The sequence below is a fragment of the Podarcis raffonei genome, chromosome 12, assembly GCF_027172205.1.
Source record: "Podarcis raffonei isolate rPodRaf1 chromosome 12, rPodRaf1.pri, whole genome shotgun sequence".
NCBI classification, from domain to species: Eukaryota; Metazoa; Chordata; class Lepidosauria; order Squamata; family Lacertidae; genus Podarcis; species Podarcis raffonei.
In genome coordinates, this window is record NC_070613.1 from 6,459,407 (window position 1) to 6,475,984 (window position 16,578).

Below are 16,578 nucleotides of genomic sequence, written 5' to 3' on the forward strand. Positions count from 1 at the left end.
GCTCCAAAGGATCACCCAACTCTGCAGATCCTTTATAGCAGGAAAGTGTTTAATTCTGTAAACAGAAGACCACTGACCAATATCTGGATCCATTTCCCCTTTTTTAAAAAAACACCCTGATCTTCTGTTACCTAAAGCTACAGAATTCACCAGGCAAAGGTTGCTTTGCATGTGCCCAGAAGCACTTGTGCTTTTCGTTCCTCCTCTTTGGAGCAACACTCTCAACGCCTAGTTTTAAAATTCACAGTCTCCCATGGGGCTGTCACGGGGTTGCTGCTTTGAACAAAACTCTACTGAGCATATGGAATACTTTGCATTTTTTTCTGAACTTTGGCTATAATAATATCTACAGTGAATGGACAAAACTAATTAGATAACATTATTTTGGTTTTAATGGTTCTTATTGACCATTGTTTTAGTTACCTATTTTTATGTTTGATGGTGTTTGGTTTTCCTTTAATGTTTTGCACCAATAAATGCTAGAAATAGGATTATCTGTAAAAAAACAACAATGCACCTTTAGAATGAGGAAAACAGACTGCTTTCATTTAAGCCTAAATATTCTACTGTAGACACCTAGTCAGCCTGCAAATTTACAAGTTTTTGAGAATTGTGTGTGTGTGTGTGTGTGTGTGTTTACTCGCCTGTCTGGAAACCCAGCTTGAAATTGTACCCTGCATGGTTTTATGGGTCTTAATCACCAGCACACTTAAACTTTTGGTAAACATTTATATAAAATTACGAAAATGAATAGTTGTACTTGTAAGTGCTTTTACAACAGAATTTCGTAGCATCTTGTAAGCAATTTTAAAAGTCATTTTTTTTGTTCTAGGTTTCATTTTTTTAAAGAAAAATGTGGGTGGTTGTTGTTGTTGTTTTGTTAAACTTAATAGCAATACTACAGTTTTGAGTGGAAAAACGTGTTAAGTTACTTATTCAGCTTATGGACAGGTTTAGCTGGTTGGTGAGAAACGTTTAACAAAACCGCAACAATTAGTAATATATCTTGCCTGCTTTGCCAAATAAACTATAAATTATTGTACTTGTTGGCAAAATTGATAAGAAAAAGAGATGGCTGTATACTGGGCAGGAGGTCAGCTCAAAACAAGTGAGTACAGAATGTCTGTGGTGTGCAGAAACATGAGCCTTTTCTTTCAGATGAGACCATTTCCAGTGCATTTTGGAAGAGAAGCTTAAATTTGTTTTTATTATAGATAATGTGAAGACATACTATTTTACTATGCTGTTTGATACCTTGTGCATCTTCAGCCGATCTTGTTGAATGGTAAAAATGTGTACACTTTGCTTACATAATTGAAAAAACTATTGTGATTTGATCGATTGGCTAGTTTGAACTGAAACATGTTGACAGAGAGGTCAGTTGCTGTAAGATACTTTACCGCTGGTCAGTTCAGGTGCTGATTCGTTGTATCTGGAAACAATTGTGGGTCTGAAACCTGCAAAAATCTCACTTCTACCTCTCTTGTAACTTTCTGGATGATGGTGACGATGGTGATGATGATGATTGTTCTACACTGACCTGTGGTATTACTTTAAGTGAAATGGGATGCCATGTAGCTATGGCTAAATCATCACTTGTGTGAAGTCACTTAACATGTGTTCACTCGCCCATTATATTAAGAAAATGGTATGCTTGTAGAAAGGCACAAAAAGTTGTGATGTCTTGAAAAAGGTTTGTTAAGAGTTTTGGTGAATCCTATAAAAATCATGGTGAGTGATTTGTTCTAGCATTGTTTTTATATATAATGTTAACTTGGTATGAGCTTGATTGCTACAAGTATTCAGTTCTATCTACGTTTCATTATCTGCTGCTGGTTCCCATATAAGATATACTATTTTCTTTTTTTGTAATTTCCACTCAGTGCTTATTATGTGTGCTGGCTAACACTTAAACAATTAAAGTATTTAATATTTAAATGACTCTGGTTGTGTGATTTCAAGAAATCAGTGAAGAGAAATGACCCATGAGGAAGAAATAAGGGAAATCAAAGTGGGAAGAAGCACTTAATATCCTACATATGTGTGCTTGGAAGCAAGTCCTATTCTTCAGTGAGATAGGTTTAATGTTAAGTGCCTTTGGACTGCAGCTGTACGGTTGCATCTAACTGCTTTGCTGATGGTAAGCCTTTTGCCAGCAGAAGAGGGAGGGAAGAGATTTTTGAGCATTCCCACTCTTCCATGCTTCACCTCTAAATCTGCCACAGTCTTCTGGAAAAGATTTAGGGGGCTTTGAGGACTGCAAAGAAGAGAAATTATCAAAAGTTGCTTCCTTCCCCATTTGGCCAATTGAAGCCGAGTAACAGTGTTGGAGAGTACAGAGTCTGCATAGTAATTCTAATCATACCCTTGATTAAGTCATTTTTGCCATAGAAGTAGCTGTTCAGTTTGTTAGGTAATGTTCCTTCTGAAGAAGCAGTGTGAAACCATCTACTGGAAAGTGGGAGACCTAGTCGCAAACCCCAGACGACTATCTAAGGAGTCCTCTCTAGTTGTGATGGGAGAACAAGGACATCCTACCTTAATTCTCAATAGAGGTTTACCCAGATTAAGAGAATCTACAACCTGTTCTATTTCCCACTACTTGTCATATTCAATTGGTGCCTTATGCAAACACATGGACTTTTGATCCAGTAGAAGGCATCCACTCTTCAATTAGGAGACAATATTTTGCTTATCCCTCCCCATCTCACAGAGCCCCCTAAAAACTCTTTGAGGGATTCTTGACCCCCCCATCTCTATTTGAGGGGGGAAATCAGCGGATATGTGGGTGTGATGGCCTGGGACTGGGGCTCGGACTCGGAACCAGAGGCATCTCAGTCCACACCTCAGGCGGCATTGGAACCAAGTCGGGCCTGATTCTGAAGAGCCCCAGTCTGCACAGGTTCCCCTGTAACAAACACCAGCTGGGCCGAGTCAGGGGCCTGAGCCTGCCCTGGCTCCAGATGCGGGGATTACCTCATTGCCTTCAGCTGGGCCATCACTTACAGCTGCTCCACTACTGGTTGGGTCAGGGGAGGCTGAGGCAGCTTCAGGTTCTAGTAACCCACCGACATCTCCCGAGCTACAGAGACTAAGGTCAGAGAAGGAGAGACCTGAGTACTAGCAGGAGGAGTGCTCACCTTTGGGCAAGACAGGGAGGTGAGTCACCAGGGGATCAGGACCGGCTGTTACCTCAGCAAAGATAAAAGGCTGTCAGACCCCGCCCAGGTGCAGGAGCAACATTGCTGTTTGCTGGAACCTGCCTGAGACCCTGTGCCTGACCTAGCCTGGTTTCCTGCCTTGGCGCTCTCGGACTGACTCCTTGCGGAATCCTTGGATTCGGGACCGGACCTGGACCGCGTGGCTCGGGTTAACCCCTGGGCCCAGCACAGTGGGGTCCATCTGACCCCCGCCTTCACAGCCTGAAAATTGTTTAATATTTCCCAATCTTGTTTTGTGAATGGTTTTAACTGCTGCTCTTTCATAACAACGTTCACAAGAGAATTTTACCCCACAGGGTGCAATGATGGCCACCAACTTGGATGGCATTAGCAATGGCTGCTAGTTATTGATACTTTTGCTGAGATTCCTGCATTGCAGGGGGTTGGACTAGAGGACTATGAATCTATAATGGCTATGTTCTAGCTACTTGTGTCAGAGACAATATTCTTCTAATTATCCATTCCTGGGATTCATAAGTGCATCCCAGCAGGGCTTTTCTTATGTTCTTAAGTGAGACCTTCAAAAATACTCTTGCATTATATTGTTTGGGAGGGTGTCTACAATGCTTCATGTGGGGTTTTATGGATCTCTGGCTGAGACCCTACCTGCCCGTGGACTGCCTCGCCAGAATGGTGCATGCTCTGGTTATCTCCCACTTAGACTACTGCAACACGCTCTACGTGGGGCTACCTTTGAAGGTGACGCAGAAACTACAACTAATCCAGAATGCGGCAGCTAGACCAGTGACTGGGAGCGGCCGCCAGGACCATCTAACACCAGTCCTAAAAGATAGTCACTGGCTCCCAGTACGTTTCCAAGCACAATTCAAAGTGTTGGTGCTGACCTTTAAAGCCCTAAATGGCCTCGGTCCTGTATACCTGAAGGAGCGTCTCCACCCCCATCATTCAGCCTGGACACTGAGGTCCAGCGCCGAGGGCCTTCTGGTGGCCTTCCCTCATTGCGAGAAAAAGTTACAGGGAACCAGGCAGAGGGCCTTCTCAGTAGTGGTGCCGGCCCTGTGGAAAGCCCTCCCATCAGATGTCAAAGAAATAAACAACTATCTGACATTCAGAAGACATCTGAAGGCAGCCCTGTTTAGGGAGGTTTTTAATATTTGATTAATTATTGAATTTTAATTTTTGTTGGAAGATGCCCAGAGTGGCTGGGGAAACTCAGCCAGATGGGTGGGGTATAAATAATAAATTATTATTATTATTATTATTTATTTATTTATTTCTGTGGCTTCCAATATGACATGCTTACCTGCTTTTAGAGGCAGCACAAGTTCCCATGCCCACTCAGTGGAATAAAGCAGAACTTTATGTTGCCAGCTTTTAGAAACATGACCTCTGTGTTCTATACCGCTGGAGGCAGCAAGTCTGGAACGCAGCAGCGTTTAAATGTTTGGCTTCCAGCTATGCATTCATCCTGGGCTAAGCAGCAGAAACCTGGCATATTGCCTTGGCCTTTATGAAGTCATTGCAGGTGTTTGACAAGGCTAGTCCTTTACAGCAGGAAGGTTTGTGTACCGGACCCATAATTATCAATCAATCAATCAATCAATCAATTTTGCATACTGCCCTTCCTCCCAGTTCGGTTCACAACAGAAACATAAAAAATGAGAATACAGAATACAGCAAAAACAACCCTCTTCCCACAAACACATTTTTAAATCCGTAGAATGTTCATCAGCCAAATGCCTGGTCAAAGAGAACTCTTTTCTCCTTGTGCCTAAAGATATGTAATGAAGGTGCCAGGCGAGCCTCCACAGAGAAAACGTTCCACAAATGGGGAGCCACTGCAGAAAAGGCCTGTCATCATGTTTCTCGCAGAAGGGCACACAAAGAAGGGCCTCAGTTTATGACTGCAGGGTCCAGGTTTGTTCATATGGGGAGAAGTGTTCCTTGAAGTACTGTGGTCCTGAGCCATTTAGGGCTTTATAGGTCAAAACTAGCATTTTGAATTGGTCCCAGAAACTAATTGACAGACAGTGGAGTTGACCAGGATCAATGTAATATGCTCGAACCGTCTTGCCAGCTGCTGAATTTTGCACCAGTTGGAGTTTGCAAACCATCTGCAGAGGCAGTCCTACATATAACACGTTGCAGTAATCTAACATGGAGGTTACCAGGTCATAGACGAAAGAATTCTTCTCCTTGCCTGCTGCTCCAGTTAGCGTTGGAAGGCCCCGGAGGTAAACATGCCGTACAAACATAATGAGGGATGGGGGAAGGCAAACACTGAAAGACAATCTAATGTATTCTCTTCCAGTCTTCTATTCTGTTGTTGTGTTGTTTAGTCATTTAGTCGTGTCCAACTCTTCATGACCCCATGGACCAGAGCACGCCAGGCACTCCTGTCTTCCACTGCCTCCCGCAGTTTGGTCAAACTCATGCTGGTAGCTTCGAGGACACTATCCAACCATCTTGTCCTCTGTCACCCCCTTCTCCTTGTGCCCTCCATCTTTCCCAACATCAGGGTCTTTTCCAGGGAGTCTTCTCTTCTCATGAGGTGGCCAAAGGATTGGAGCCTCAGCTTCAGGATCTGTCCTTCCAGTGAGCACTCAGGGCTGATTTCCTTCAGAATGGAGAGGTTTGATCTTCTTGCAGTCCATGGGACTCTCAAGAGTCTCCACGTCTTCTCCAAGGGTCTTCTATTCTGTAGAGGTGGTAAAAGCTGGTTGCATCTTCTCTGCCCGAATGTTAATCCTTGTGCCATCTGTGTGACATGCAAAGGGGCAATTCAGCTGACCTTGACAGGTTCAAGGGCATTGTACTCCTGGAACTGCAGACATGAAGCTGAAAGTTGGAAGATGCAGGAGGCATAAAAGGAATCAAATTCCTGTTGCTGGTGAGACGTCCCTTGCACTGGCAGACGAAGGAGGGGAAGCGGTCCACCCCAGGTGCTATGCTTGGGGTGTGTGTGACAAAATTCCCCTGGGCGGGTTGGCGTGATGGCGCTCGCATCCCCAGCAAGTGGATTTTCGTGATCGTAGCGGTGGCCACCGGGGCAGCGCTGGCCACTGGTGATGCCCCCCCAGCGGTCGTTCACACCCGCTGGCAGGAGGCGCTCGCATCCCTGGCACTCCATCCTCCTGGAGGTGCCACTCTGCCCACTCTGCCCACTCTGCAAATACGCCCAGGGCGTGGCGCTGGCTGCCAGGGATGCACCCCCTAGCGAGCGGTGTTTGCACCCCCCTGGTGGGTGGCACTTGCATCCCCGGCAGCCAGCACCACACCCTGGGCATATTTGCACAATTGGCGAGCGGTGCTGGCACCCCCAGGAGGATCTGCGTGCCGCCGATTTCACCCCAGGAGGATCGCCCCGCCTCTGTGGGCAGATTGCCCCACCCCTGGGTGCGCATCATATTTGCCACTTTAGGTACCACAGCAGCTTCCTCCGCCACTATCCCGTGGGCAAGGGCTTTTCTCCTTCGTGCCTGTTATGTACTGAAGTTCTCACCCTGGGCCAGCAGGGGGATACTGTAGATAGTTCAGGTCCACATATGCAAAAAAGGGATCAAAAGTGACGTTCAGTGATTGGATAGTTACAGAAAGTTGTTACAGTTACGTTGTACTGGAGATCTATATAAGCAGGCTGGCTGAACCCTTCAGTTTAGTTCTGTTCTGGCCTGTGAATAAACAAGAGCTGTTTGGAGAATCGCTGTGTCGTCTGATATGTTCACCCACAACTTAACAGTGCCCTTTTGCGAACATCCCAGAGACTTCTATCTGGCAGCAAACTGTTGGAAACAAGAAACGCAGAGAGATGGACCTTTCTCTGATCCAGCAGAGACGAGCCCTAATCCAGTAAGTGTGTGTCCCAGTATCTTCTAAGAGCTTGGACCACTGGCACTTTGAGCAACAACACAGGCTGTGTTGCTCCTGGATTTCCTTCCCTTTGTTTCAGCAAGTGATTTTTTTTTTTTTTGAAAACGTGGAAGCAGTATGCTTAAGCTACTGTGTTTCATTAGTGCAATAATGCAGCTTGGTTGTTTGGCATATCTCTTTCTCCCTTGCAATAGAGAAGAGTGTCAGAAGGCCTAGCTGCAAAGCGAAGGTCAAAGTAGCCAAAAAAACCCTGACTTGCTTCCATTAAAGCTTTTGGGCTCCCTATATATGCGTGTGAAGAAGACAGGTGGTTGCTCCAGTGATTGACAGTATGGAAGGAGAAGCATGTTTCTGATGGAGTCAAGAGCTCTGTTCTGCCTGCCATTCATGTAATGGAAGTGGTTCTGTGCAGGAAAATCCCATAAGAGAACAGCAAAACAATAGCTTTATTAGGACCAAGAGAAGCATCACAAAGTAGCATGCAAGTTTCTCCCAGCTGGATTCCTAGGCCTTCACAGCAACAGCGCACAGCAGGTATGACATATGGTAAAACATCAGATTATATCTGCGCAAGCGATTCCCCCTCAATTAGTTCTGATTTTTGCTGAATGATTGCCTTTTGTGGGGCTTTGTTGAGCGTCATGGATGAAAGACAAAGAGATCAAGGAAGGAAGCAGGCAGAGGCAACACCCTACTTCCAGGGCCAACTTTAAAGGTAAAGGGACCCCTGACCATTAGGTCCAGTCATGGCCGACTCTGGGGTTGCGGTGCTCATCTCGCTTTATTGGCCAAGGGAGCCGGCATACAGCTTCCGGGTCATGTGGCCAACATGACTAAGCCGCTTCTGGTGAACCAGAGCAGCGCACGGAAACACCGTTTACCTTCCCACTGGAGTGGTACCTATTTATCTACTTGCACTTTGTGCTTTCGAACTGCTAGGTTAGCAGGAGCAGGGACCGAGCAACGGCAGCTCACCCTGTTGCAGGGATTCGAACTGCCGACCTTCCGATCGGCAAGTCCTAGGCTCTGTGGTTTAACCCACAGCGCCACCCGCATCCCTTAGGGCCAACTTTACATATAATTTATTCCTTTTAGTATCTTAAAAAAAACCCTGTAAGCTGCCTTGGTGGAAAAGCAGTATGTCAAGGCAATGAATGAATAAATATTTGGGGTCTTTGCTAGTAAAAGGGGAGGGGGATTTTTTGAAAGATTCAACTAAGGCTCCTGAGTGTACATTTCTCCCTGCACACTAAATAAGTACAGCGTGCACTCTTATTGCCCATTGGATTGCCAGCACGTTGGCCAAAATGAGAGGGATGTTTACTCACAGAAACCCTGTCCCCTGATGCTGGAAACCCTTTGATATCCTTACTGTGCTTTAAGGGATTTTTAAATTTTATTTTAGTCAATGTGGTCAGACACATAATTATTTCATTTTTATCTATCCTTCCTCCAAAGAGGCACCTGCCCCCCCGTTGTCTTCATTTTGGTAGAATGCACCCAGATGTTGCTGGAACACCAGCTGCCATGATTCTGTTTTTAAAATCTTTCCATGTTTTTAACCTTTCCAGGTCCATTTTTTCTTTTTTTCTTTTTTAAAGAATATTTATTAAATTTTCCAATTTTTTAAACAAACAAATAAACAAAACAAACAAAAACATTAAACAAAGGCATAAAATTCATAAACCATACTTTTAAATAACAAATTTCTCAGACCTCCTCATACTTCTCCTTCTTGTATCCCAATTAAGATTATTTGTTCAGCAAATCCTTCGTTTAAAGCATTACAGCTTGTAACATTACCTTATTTTTCAAACCCTTCCCCCCCCATCTATGTTCTTATATATCATCGCAGCTAGAAACCTCTCAATTTCAATCCAACACCATCTAACTTTCTTAAATTTTACAATATTTCTGTAGATAGTCCTTGAATTTTTTCCAATCTTCTTCAGCCGACTCTTCTCCCTGGTCACGGATTCTGCTCGTCAATTCTGCCAGTCTCCAGGTCCATTTTTTCAAAGGCAAAAGGGCTTCACGAATCCTAGCTTAGGATGTCATCAGGGTTCCAGGAAAGGAGGGCACCCAGGAAGACTGCAGAGTGCAGACTGCTAGAGGGATGATTTATGAGCCAAAAACAGTGGCATCATTCTGGAGACACTGTCCTTTTGAGGCTTTTGAGACGTCTTCCATTGAAACTTCTGAAAAACTATTAAGAAACTTTACTTTTGGTACGTCTTCTGTTGATACTTTTGAAAGACTATTGTGAGAGTGTCCTTAGACATCTGTTTTGAACACATGGCTTGACAGTCCTCACTACCACTTGTTATATTGCATATAAGAACTTTGATTGGCTTACTCCTATAATTTGAATGATAGTGTCAGAGCTGCCCTAGGTCCCAGCTCACAAAGGACCAACGCCGCTTCGTTGTTAAGTATAAAAGTCTTTATTGAAGTTCAGTTTCACTTCCACAGCCGCAGCGCGCAGCCCTACGTCTCAAACTCTAGACCGCCGAAGCTCCATCTGAATCTCCTCCCCCCTGACACCAGTTTAAGACTCTAGCCTTGCTCCACCTCTTCCTTTGTTCTTTCCTCCTCTGAGTCCGCCTGTCCGTCGGGGTCTCGCCCTTCCTAGACTCTTCTGACGCTGAGTCCCCTGAGTCTTCCCCCTGCCTCCGGCGGGCTTTAGGACCTGGTTCCCAATCCGGGTTTCCTGCTGTCCCGCGCGCCTGTACATTTGAACTTGGCGCGCGCGCCCAGCCTGCCACCTTCCTTCTGACCATTACACTGCTGCTGTCACTGCTCCCCCCTTCGGGGAGGCTAGCTGGAACTGACCTCCCCTCCGTTTCCCCACTTTCCGATGGAGGCGTGGTCAGCCCTGACTCATCTTCTCTCCCTGCTGGAGGAGACGCTGGTCCTGACACATGTGACTCTTCCCCCCCACTACGCTCTGGTGGGGAAGCTGGTCCTGATCCCCCGCTGCTGCTTTGGGAGTCCCCGCTGGCCCCTTGCTTCTGGTGCGTTCCCCCCTGGGACCCCCCTTGCCCTGACCATCGGCGTCCCCTTCTGGGAACCTTCTGATTCGCTGGAGAAGCTCATGGAATCTCTCGGGTCACTGTCATACTCCCCTACGCTGCCCTTGGATTCCTCCCCTTCGCTCTCCATTTCCTCTCTCCCCTGTGCTTCTGCTCCTGAGCCCCTGACAGATAGCATTATTCTATTATATATTTTCTACTAACTATTAGCCTACGTGTTGTGTTTGTATTGTTGTGATTAAAGGTAAAGGTACCCCTGACCCTTAGGTCCAGTCGCGGACGACTCTGGGGTTGTGGTGCTCATCTCACTTTACTGGCCAAGGGAGCTGGCATTTGTCCGCAGACAGCTTCCGGGTCATGTGGCCAGCATGACTAAGCCGCTTCTGGCGAACCAGAGCAGCACACGGAAATGCTGTTTTCCTTCCCACCGGAGCGGTACCTATTTATCTACTTGTACTTGACGTGCTTTTGGACTGCTAGGTTGGCGGAAGTGGATAATATTTTTAATTTAAATCCAGGAACAGAAATGCCCCTTGGAACAACACCCCCAGCCTCCCCTCTTTCTTCCCCTCCTGAAGTTGACGTAGGCAAGAAGCCTAATCAACTTTTGCCAACAGCTTGTAACAATCTCCCGTCATTTCCCAGTTTGACACCTGTCACTTGGCTCCGGGGAAAGCACTTGAGAAACGGCACTAGGTCCAGCCCCACGGAGAGGGTTCATCTGCACGCAAGCTCTCTGGAGATGGGCTTTTTGGTCTGCCCCCGGTGGGTTTCCTAAAGCGATGCCCTTTCGTCTCTCCACCGCATGAAATTTAATCTCCCTGGTAAATGACACCCAAGGCTATTTTGGAAATTGGAGGCAGGGCGGGGAGAGGAGCAGGAACGTCAGCAATCCAACTTGACTGGAGGACGGCAGCCCAAGGGAGGGGCTGCTCACAGGCTAAACTCGAAGCGCTGGAGCTTCTGCTGTGGGACTAGGGGATCACCTTTAGCACGTCCCCTACCTCACTGGGGTTTCTGTTTTATTCTCACGCTGGGTGGGGGGGGGACCCAAATTCTGTTGGTCTCCCCATGCCCGCTTGCACCTGCTTCACCCGCTTTGTGCAAACTCAGTAAAGATCCGCTCTCCCGATGAAAGTGGCTTACTACTTCCAGGTTTAACGGGACTATCAGGTAAGGACCTGAATTTCAGTTTGAATCTGGGTAGCCAGTAACCAGCTCTCTTTCTGTGTGTGTCTTGTTCCTATGTTATTTGTGGTTTTCTGTAGCACTGGGGCTAGCAGTACAGATGAAGGTCAAGACGTTAGAGTTATCCTCTAGGCTTAGTATGACTTGCGGCTGTGGTCTTCTATGGTTTCACCAGCACTGGAGAAAGATGGGTAGGAGGATTGAAGGAACAGGATATTTAACTTTTGATAACCTGTGTGGTTTGCCAGTGTCTGCCCAAGAGAGAGAGATAATTCTTTTGGAGTGGACGTGCCGTGTTGGAGCGATGTTGAGGGTCACCTCCCACCACCATTCTTGTTTTCATCCCAAGTACTAAGACTCACAAAAAGTTTTGTGTTCGGTTAATTGTCTGACCTCGCCACTCTTCTTCTGCTAGTATTTGGCCTTGCCAGAGCCTCCTTCCATACTCTCAGCTTGCATTTCTACAGATGGGCTTCTGAAAAAAGACGGGGAGTGACAGCTGAGTCTATTTTAAGAGCAGTAGCTCAGTGACATGGAGTGTCTGTGATGGCAAACGATGCCTGCTTTTTTTGCATTTATGCAGAATGCAGATCCATATAGAAGGTATGAGCTTTTTTCAATGGGACACACAGGAGACATAGCGAATGCGACTTTTGCTAAAGCTGCATGCCTGTGCCCACTTTCTTGGAAATAAAGCTGTTCGCACAACTATACATTTAAAGCACCCCCTCCAAAGAACCTTGGGAATTTTACCCTTCTCGGGGCTGCAGTCCTGAGCACCCTTAACAAACTACAGGTCTCAGGTTTATTGGGTTGGGGGGAGTGAGCTTTAAATGAATGGTGTGTGCACAGTGTAAATGGCATATGATTGCACTGAAATCAAGATTTATTTATTGTCTTACTTTTGTTGGGAGACACACTGGGGGGCAGGGAGACACACACACACACACACAGAGAGAGAGAGAGAGAGAGAGAGAGAGAGAGAGAGAGAGAGAGATTATTGCCTAACAGGGCTGTTGATAAAAAAACTTTTTTTTTGAAAATGCCTGCTCCAAAGGTCTTAACTTACTACACTAGGGATTACAGTGGTACCTCAGGTTACATACGCTTCAGGTTACAGACTCCACTAATCCAGGAATAGTATCTCGGGTTAAAAACTTTGCCTCAGGATGAGAACAGAAATCGTCCAGTGGCGGCGCGGCGGCAGCAGGAGGCCCCATTAGCTAAAGTGGTGCTTCAGGTTAAGAACAGTTTCAGGTTAAGAACGGACCTCCAGAACGAATTAAGTACTTAACCCGAGGTACCACTTTATATAGCAATATCTGAAATTTCATGCATATCAGTTAATATCTTGACCCTGCTCCACTGAATTGAAATTTCAGCCTTCACGACATAGGAAAATGGCCAAGAAAATGACCCAAGGAGGTTTGCAGGCAGAAAGAAGTAAGTGACAGAGAGAGGCCAGTAGTGTGTTTCTGAAGGGTAGGGCGTTGTAACATCAGAGAAGTAGCACCGTTTGCTCAAGAGAGGAGAAGAGCTGACAGTGTTTTATATAAGGATTAGAGGAAGTCGAAAACTGATCAGGCGGTAGCATCTGTGCTTGCTGATGAGCAATCTGGGGCAGAAATGGCTGACTCAACTCAACTCTAGGCTTTTGGTATGAGGTCTGGCATGGGTGGCATGAGCATGCGGCCTAACTTTGGGGCACAAGGTCAACACTTGCCAGAATCGGGTGTCCCCATATTGATTAAGAGTGGTGTGGAACTCTATGTGCTGACAGCAAATATGTCTTCTGGTTAACAGCAATAAAGAGGTGGAGAGGGGAAATCATTATAAAGGACAGGCAGCGGCATGGAGCCCGTAACCCAGTGTTGGCCAAACCTGGCCCTCTAGCTGTTTTGGACTACAACTCCCACCATCCCTAGTTAACAGGACCAGTGGTCAGGGATGATGGGAATTGTAGTCCCAAAACAACTGAAGGGCCAAGTTTGGCCAACGGTGCCTTAACCCTTCCTTCCAGGCCTTCCCCCCTTCCACTTGACTTTTATTCCTGGTGGGTGACACAGTCAGGAGGTCCTTGAAATGGAAAATTAATAAATTAATGGGTTCGTGCACTTGGTTGGAGTTGCTACTTAAAACGTACTCCTAAAGAAGGATAATTCCAAAATGTGTCGGGCCTCTATTTTCAGCCACCTGGAGTTTTCCTTCTCCTTTGCCCCATTAGTGGTGCATTCCAGGTTTTCTTAGGGTTAAGCACATGGGTGGGTGTCTACAGTGAACCATAAACTCCAGATTTCCCAGCTTTCATTTTAGAAAGGGAATAGGTTTCTAACATCTGGAGAACCTGAAATCATAGGGAAAATGAACAAATGCTATTCTCAATGAAACGAAACGAAACCAGGAGCTTTCCAGTTCCACTTACCCACAGCCTACTTCACACATAATGTTAAACCATAGTTAAAAGCAAACTAGGGTTTAACGTGAGCACCCAGTGTGCTAATCGTCTCCCCAACCCTCCCATTCTGACTGGGAAATAAGCCAGAGTCCAGTTTACTGTGATACCTGAACCTTGGCTCATGGTTTGCGTCCTCCAAGCAATCCATGAGCTGTAAGCCAAGAACAAACCATGGTTACTGTTTGTGGTTTTGGTCATCACAACAAAATTGACTTGTTTCCCAGCAAAATGGCGGCATCAGGAACTAGGGAGGAGTAGAGCAAGACGTTTTCAGCAGTGTACACAGAGGGATGTAGAAAACGGGAGTCCCCCAAAGATTAGAATAGGGACCCACTTTTTCCTACTTCTGTGTAAATGCTCTATGCCTAGGGGTGAGCAGTGAGGTAGCCAAGTTTGCTGATTAAAAAATTGTTCAGGGTAGTTGAAGCAACTAGGAATTCCAAGGAGCGTCAAAAAATATCTCTCCAGATTGGGTGAATGGGCAGTAAAATGGCAAATGCCATTCAGTGCAAGCAAGTGTAAAATGATTCACAATGGGGCAATTAAAAAAATAAATAAATCTCACATATACACTTATGCGGGGAGGGTCTGAACTGTTGGTGACCGACCAGGAAAGAGACCTTGGGGTTGTAATGTATAGTTTTATGAAGATGTCGGTCTAGTGTGCAGCAGCTATGAAAAATGCAAATTCCATGGCAGAGATAATTACGAAACACAAAACTGCCAATATTGTTATGTCATCATACAAATTGATGGTGCACGCTTGGAATACTGTGCACAGTTCTCTCCACCTCACCCTCAGAAAAGAACGTTATAGAGTTGGCAAGGGTTCAGAAAACAGCAAACCCAAATCATCAAGAGGTTGGAGCGACTCTGCTACAATGAAAGGTTACAGCATTCCTTGTTTTTTTTTAGTTTAGAGAAAAGGCAAATAAGGTGTGACATGATAGAAGTGGATAAAATTGTGTATTTTGTGGAAATGTAGATAATATTGTAACAAAAAAGGACTTCTTCATGCAGAAGACAGTTTTGTTTTTTTAAAAAAATATTTTTTACCAACCACCAAAACACAAGTAGTGTAACCCCCAGGCGGCTGATACATTGGGTATACAATATTCAATAATGCACATATTCAATAATATTCAATAATAACATATTCAAATCAACCATATGTACACTTCTATATACCTCAACACTCCTCCTTCCACAAGGTTTATTTAACTTTTAACATTTTAATTGCCCCAAATTGTTCAAACCTACTCAAATAGTTCAATCTCTTCTCAAAGCAATCCTCCTCTTTCTCACTGACCTTAAACCCTTTCATTCTGTGTATCTTCACAGTTAGGTATTCTAAAATTATATTATTCAGTTTTTTCCTCCTCCTGCATTTTTCCAATTACTCGCTATAACCTATCTGGCTGCAATTACCATCAATTTTACCCATTTGCATTCCTCTTTTGTTTTTAACTCGGCACTACTCAGGCTAATAAGAACCATTAATTTAGTTATTTCCACTGCAGAGGACAGTTAATCTGTGGTATTCGCTCTTACAAGAGATAGTGATGGCTAGCAACTTTGATGATTTTTTGAAAGGGAGGACAAGGCTACTTGCTTCTCGACATGATTATTGCTTCTAGACACAATAGTTATGTTCTATCTCCACGGTTGGAGTTGGTATGCTTTTGTATGCAAGTTGTGCAAAATCACAAGTGAGGAAAGTGCTGTTGCACCCAGGACCTGCTTGAAGGTTTCTCATGGGCATCTTGTTGGCCACTGTGAAAACAGGGTGCGGGCCTGTTTCATAAAATTATTCACCGCTTGATTGCAAAAAACCTCAAAGCGATTTACAAATTAATAAAGCAAAATCAAGGGACGCGGGTGGCGCTGTGGGTAAAACCTCAGTGCCTAGGGCTTGCCGATCGCATGGTCGGCGGTTGGAATCCCCGCGGCGGGGTGAACTCCCGTCCTTCGGTCCCTGCTCCTGCCCACCTAGCAGTTCGAAAGCACCCCTAAGTGCAAGTAGATAAATAGGTATCGCTTTATAGCGGGAAGGCAAACGGCGTTTCCGTGTGCTGCGCTGGTGCTGGCTCGCCAGAGCAGCTTCGTCACGCTCGCCACGTGACCCGGAAGTGTCTCCGGACAGCGCTGGCTCCCGGCCTCTTAAGTGAGATGGGCGCACAACCCTAGAGTCGGACACGACTGGCCCGTACGGGCAGGGGTACCTTTACCTTTAAAGCAAAATCTGTTGATGCACATAGAGACCTATAAGCTCAGCTAACTAGCCAGGCTAGAGGCTTGTGCCTATTGTTTCTTAGTAACACCTTATCTTGTGCTAGGAGCATCTTTACTCCCAAGGCTGTAAACACATTCCTAAGTGTCTACATTTGAAAAGGAGACGTGCTCTGCTCAAATGTCCTAACCCTCTCAGGTAGAAAGGAATGCGAAGAGATCCCATGCAGCAAGACAAGTTCTTTGTTTGCTTGCTCAATGAATAGGTAATGAAGGAAAGACCATACATAGTATAATTAGTAGATATATAGACAGACAGACAGACAGACAGACAGACAGACAGACAGACAGACAGACAGATAGATAGATAGATGATAGATAGATAGATGATACATAGATAGATAGATAATTTATTACGGTCGGAGACCAGCTTATAAAACACACTTGGGGGTCCAATCCCAGAAAGGAAACAAATATTTAAAACAATGTACAACAATAAATTTAAAATTTATAAACGCGATAAGCATATAGACACTTAAAACTTTAAGATAAGCTATCGCAGATAGATGACCCAGAGTCACCCATGGAACCAAGTTTGGGGTTTTTCTAAACAAACTAGTTT

At 45.3% G+C, this 16,578-nt stretch overlaps 1 protein-coding gene across 1 annotated transcript in view; it reads left to right on the top strand.

Moving 5' to 3' along the window:
* Positions 1-11,033: 11,033 nt before the first annotated feature.
* The window catches only part of OBSCN (obscurin, cytoskeletal calmodulin and titin-interacting RhoGEF), a 201,055-nt gene continuing 195,510 nt past the window's right edge, over positions 11,034-16,578 (top strand). Inside the window, exon 1 of the mRNA XM_053359224.1 lies at positions 11,034-11,257. The gene's annotated coding sequence lies outside the window, so the exon portion shown is untranslated. The remainder of the gene's footprint in view (positions 11,258-16,578) is intronic.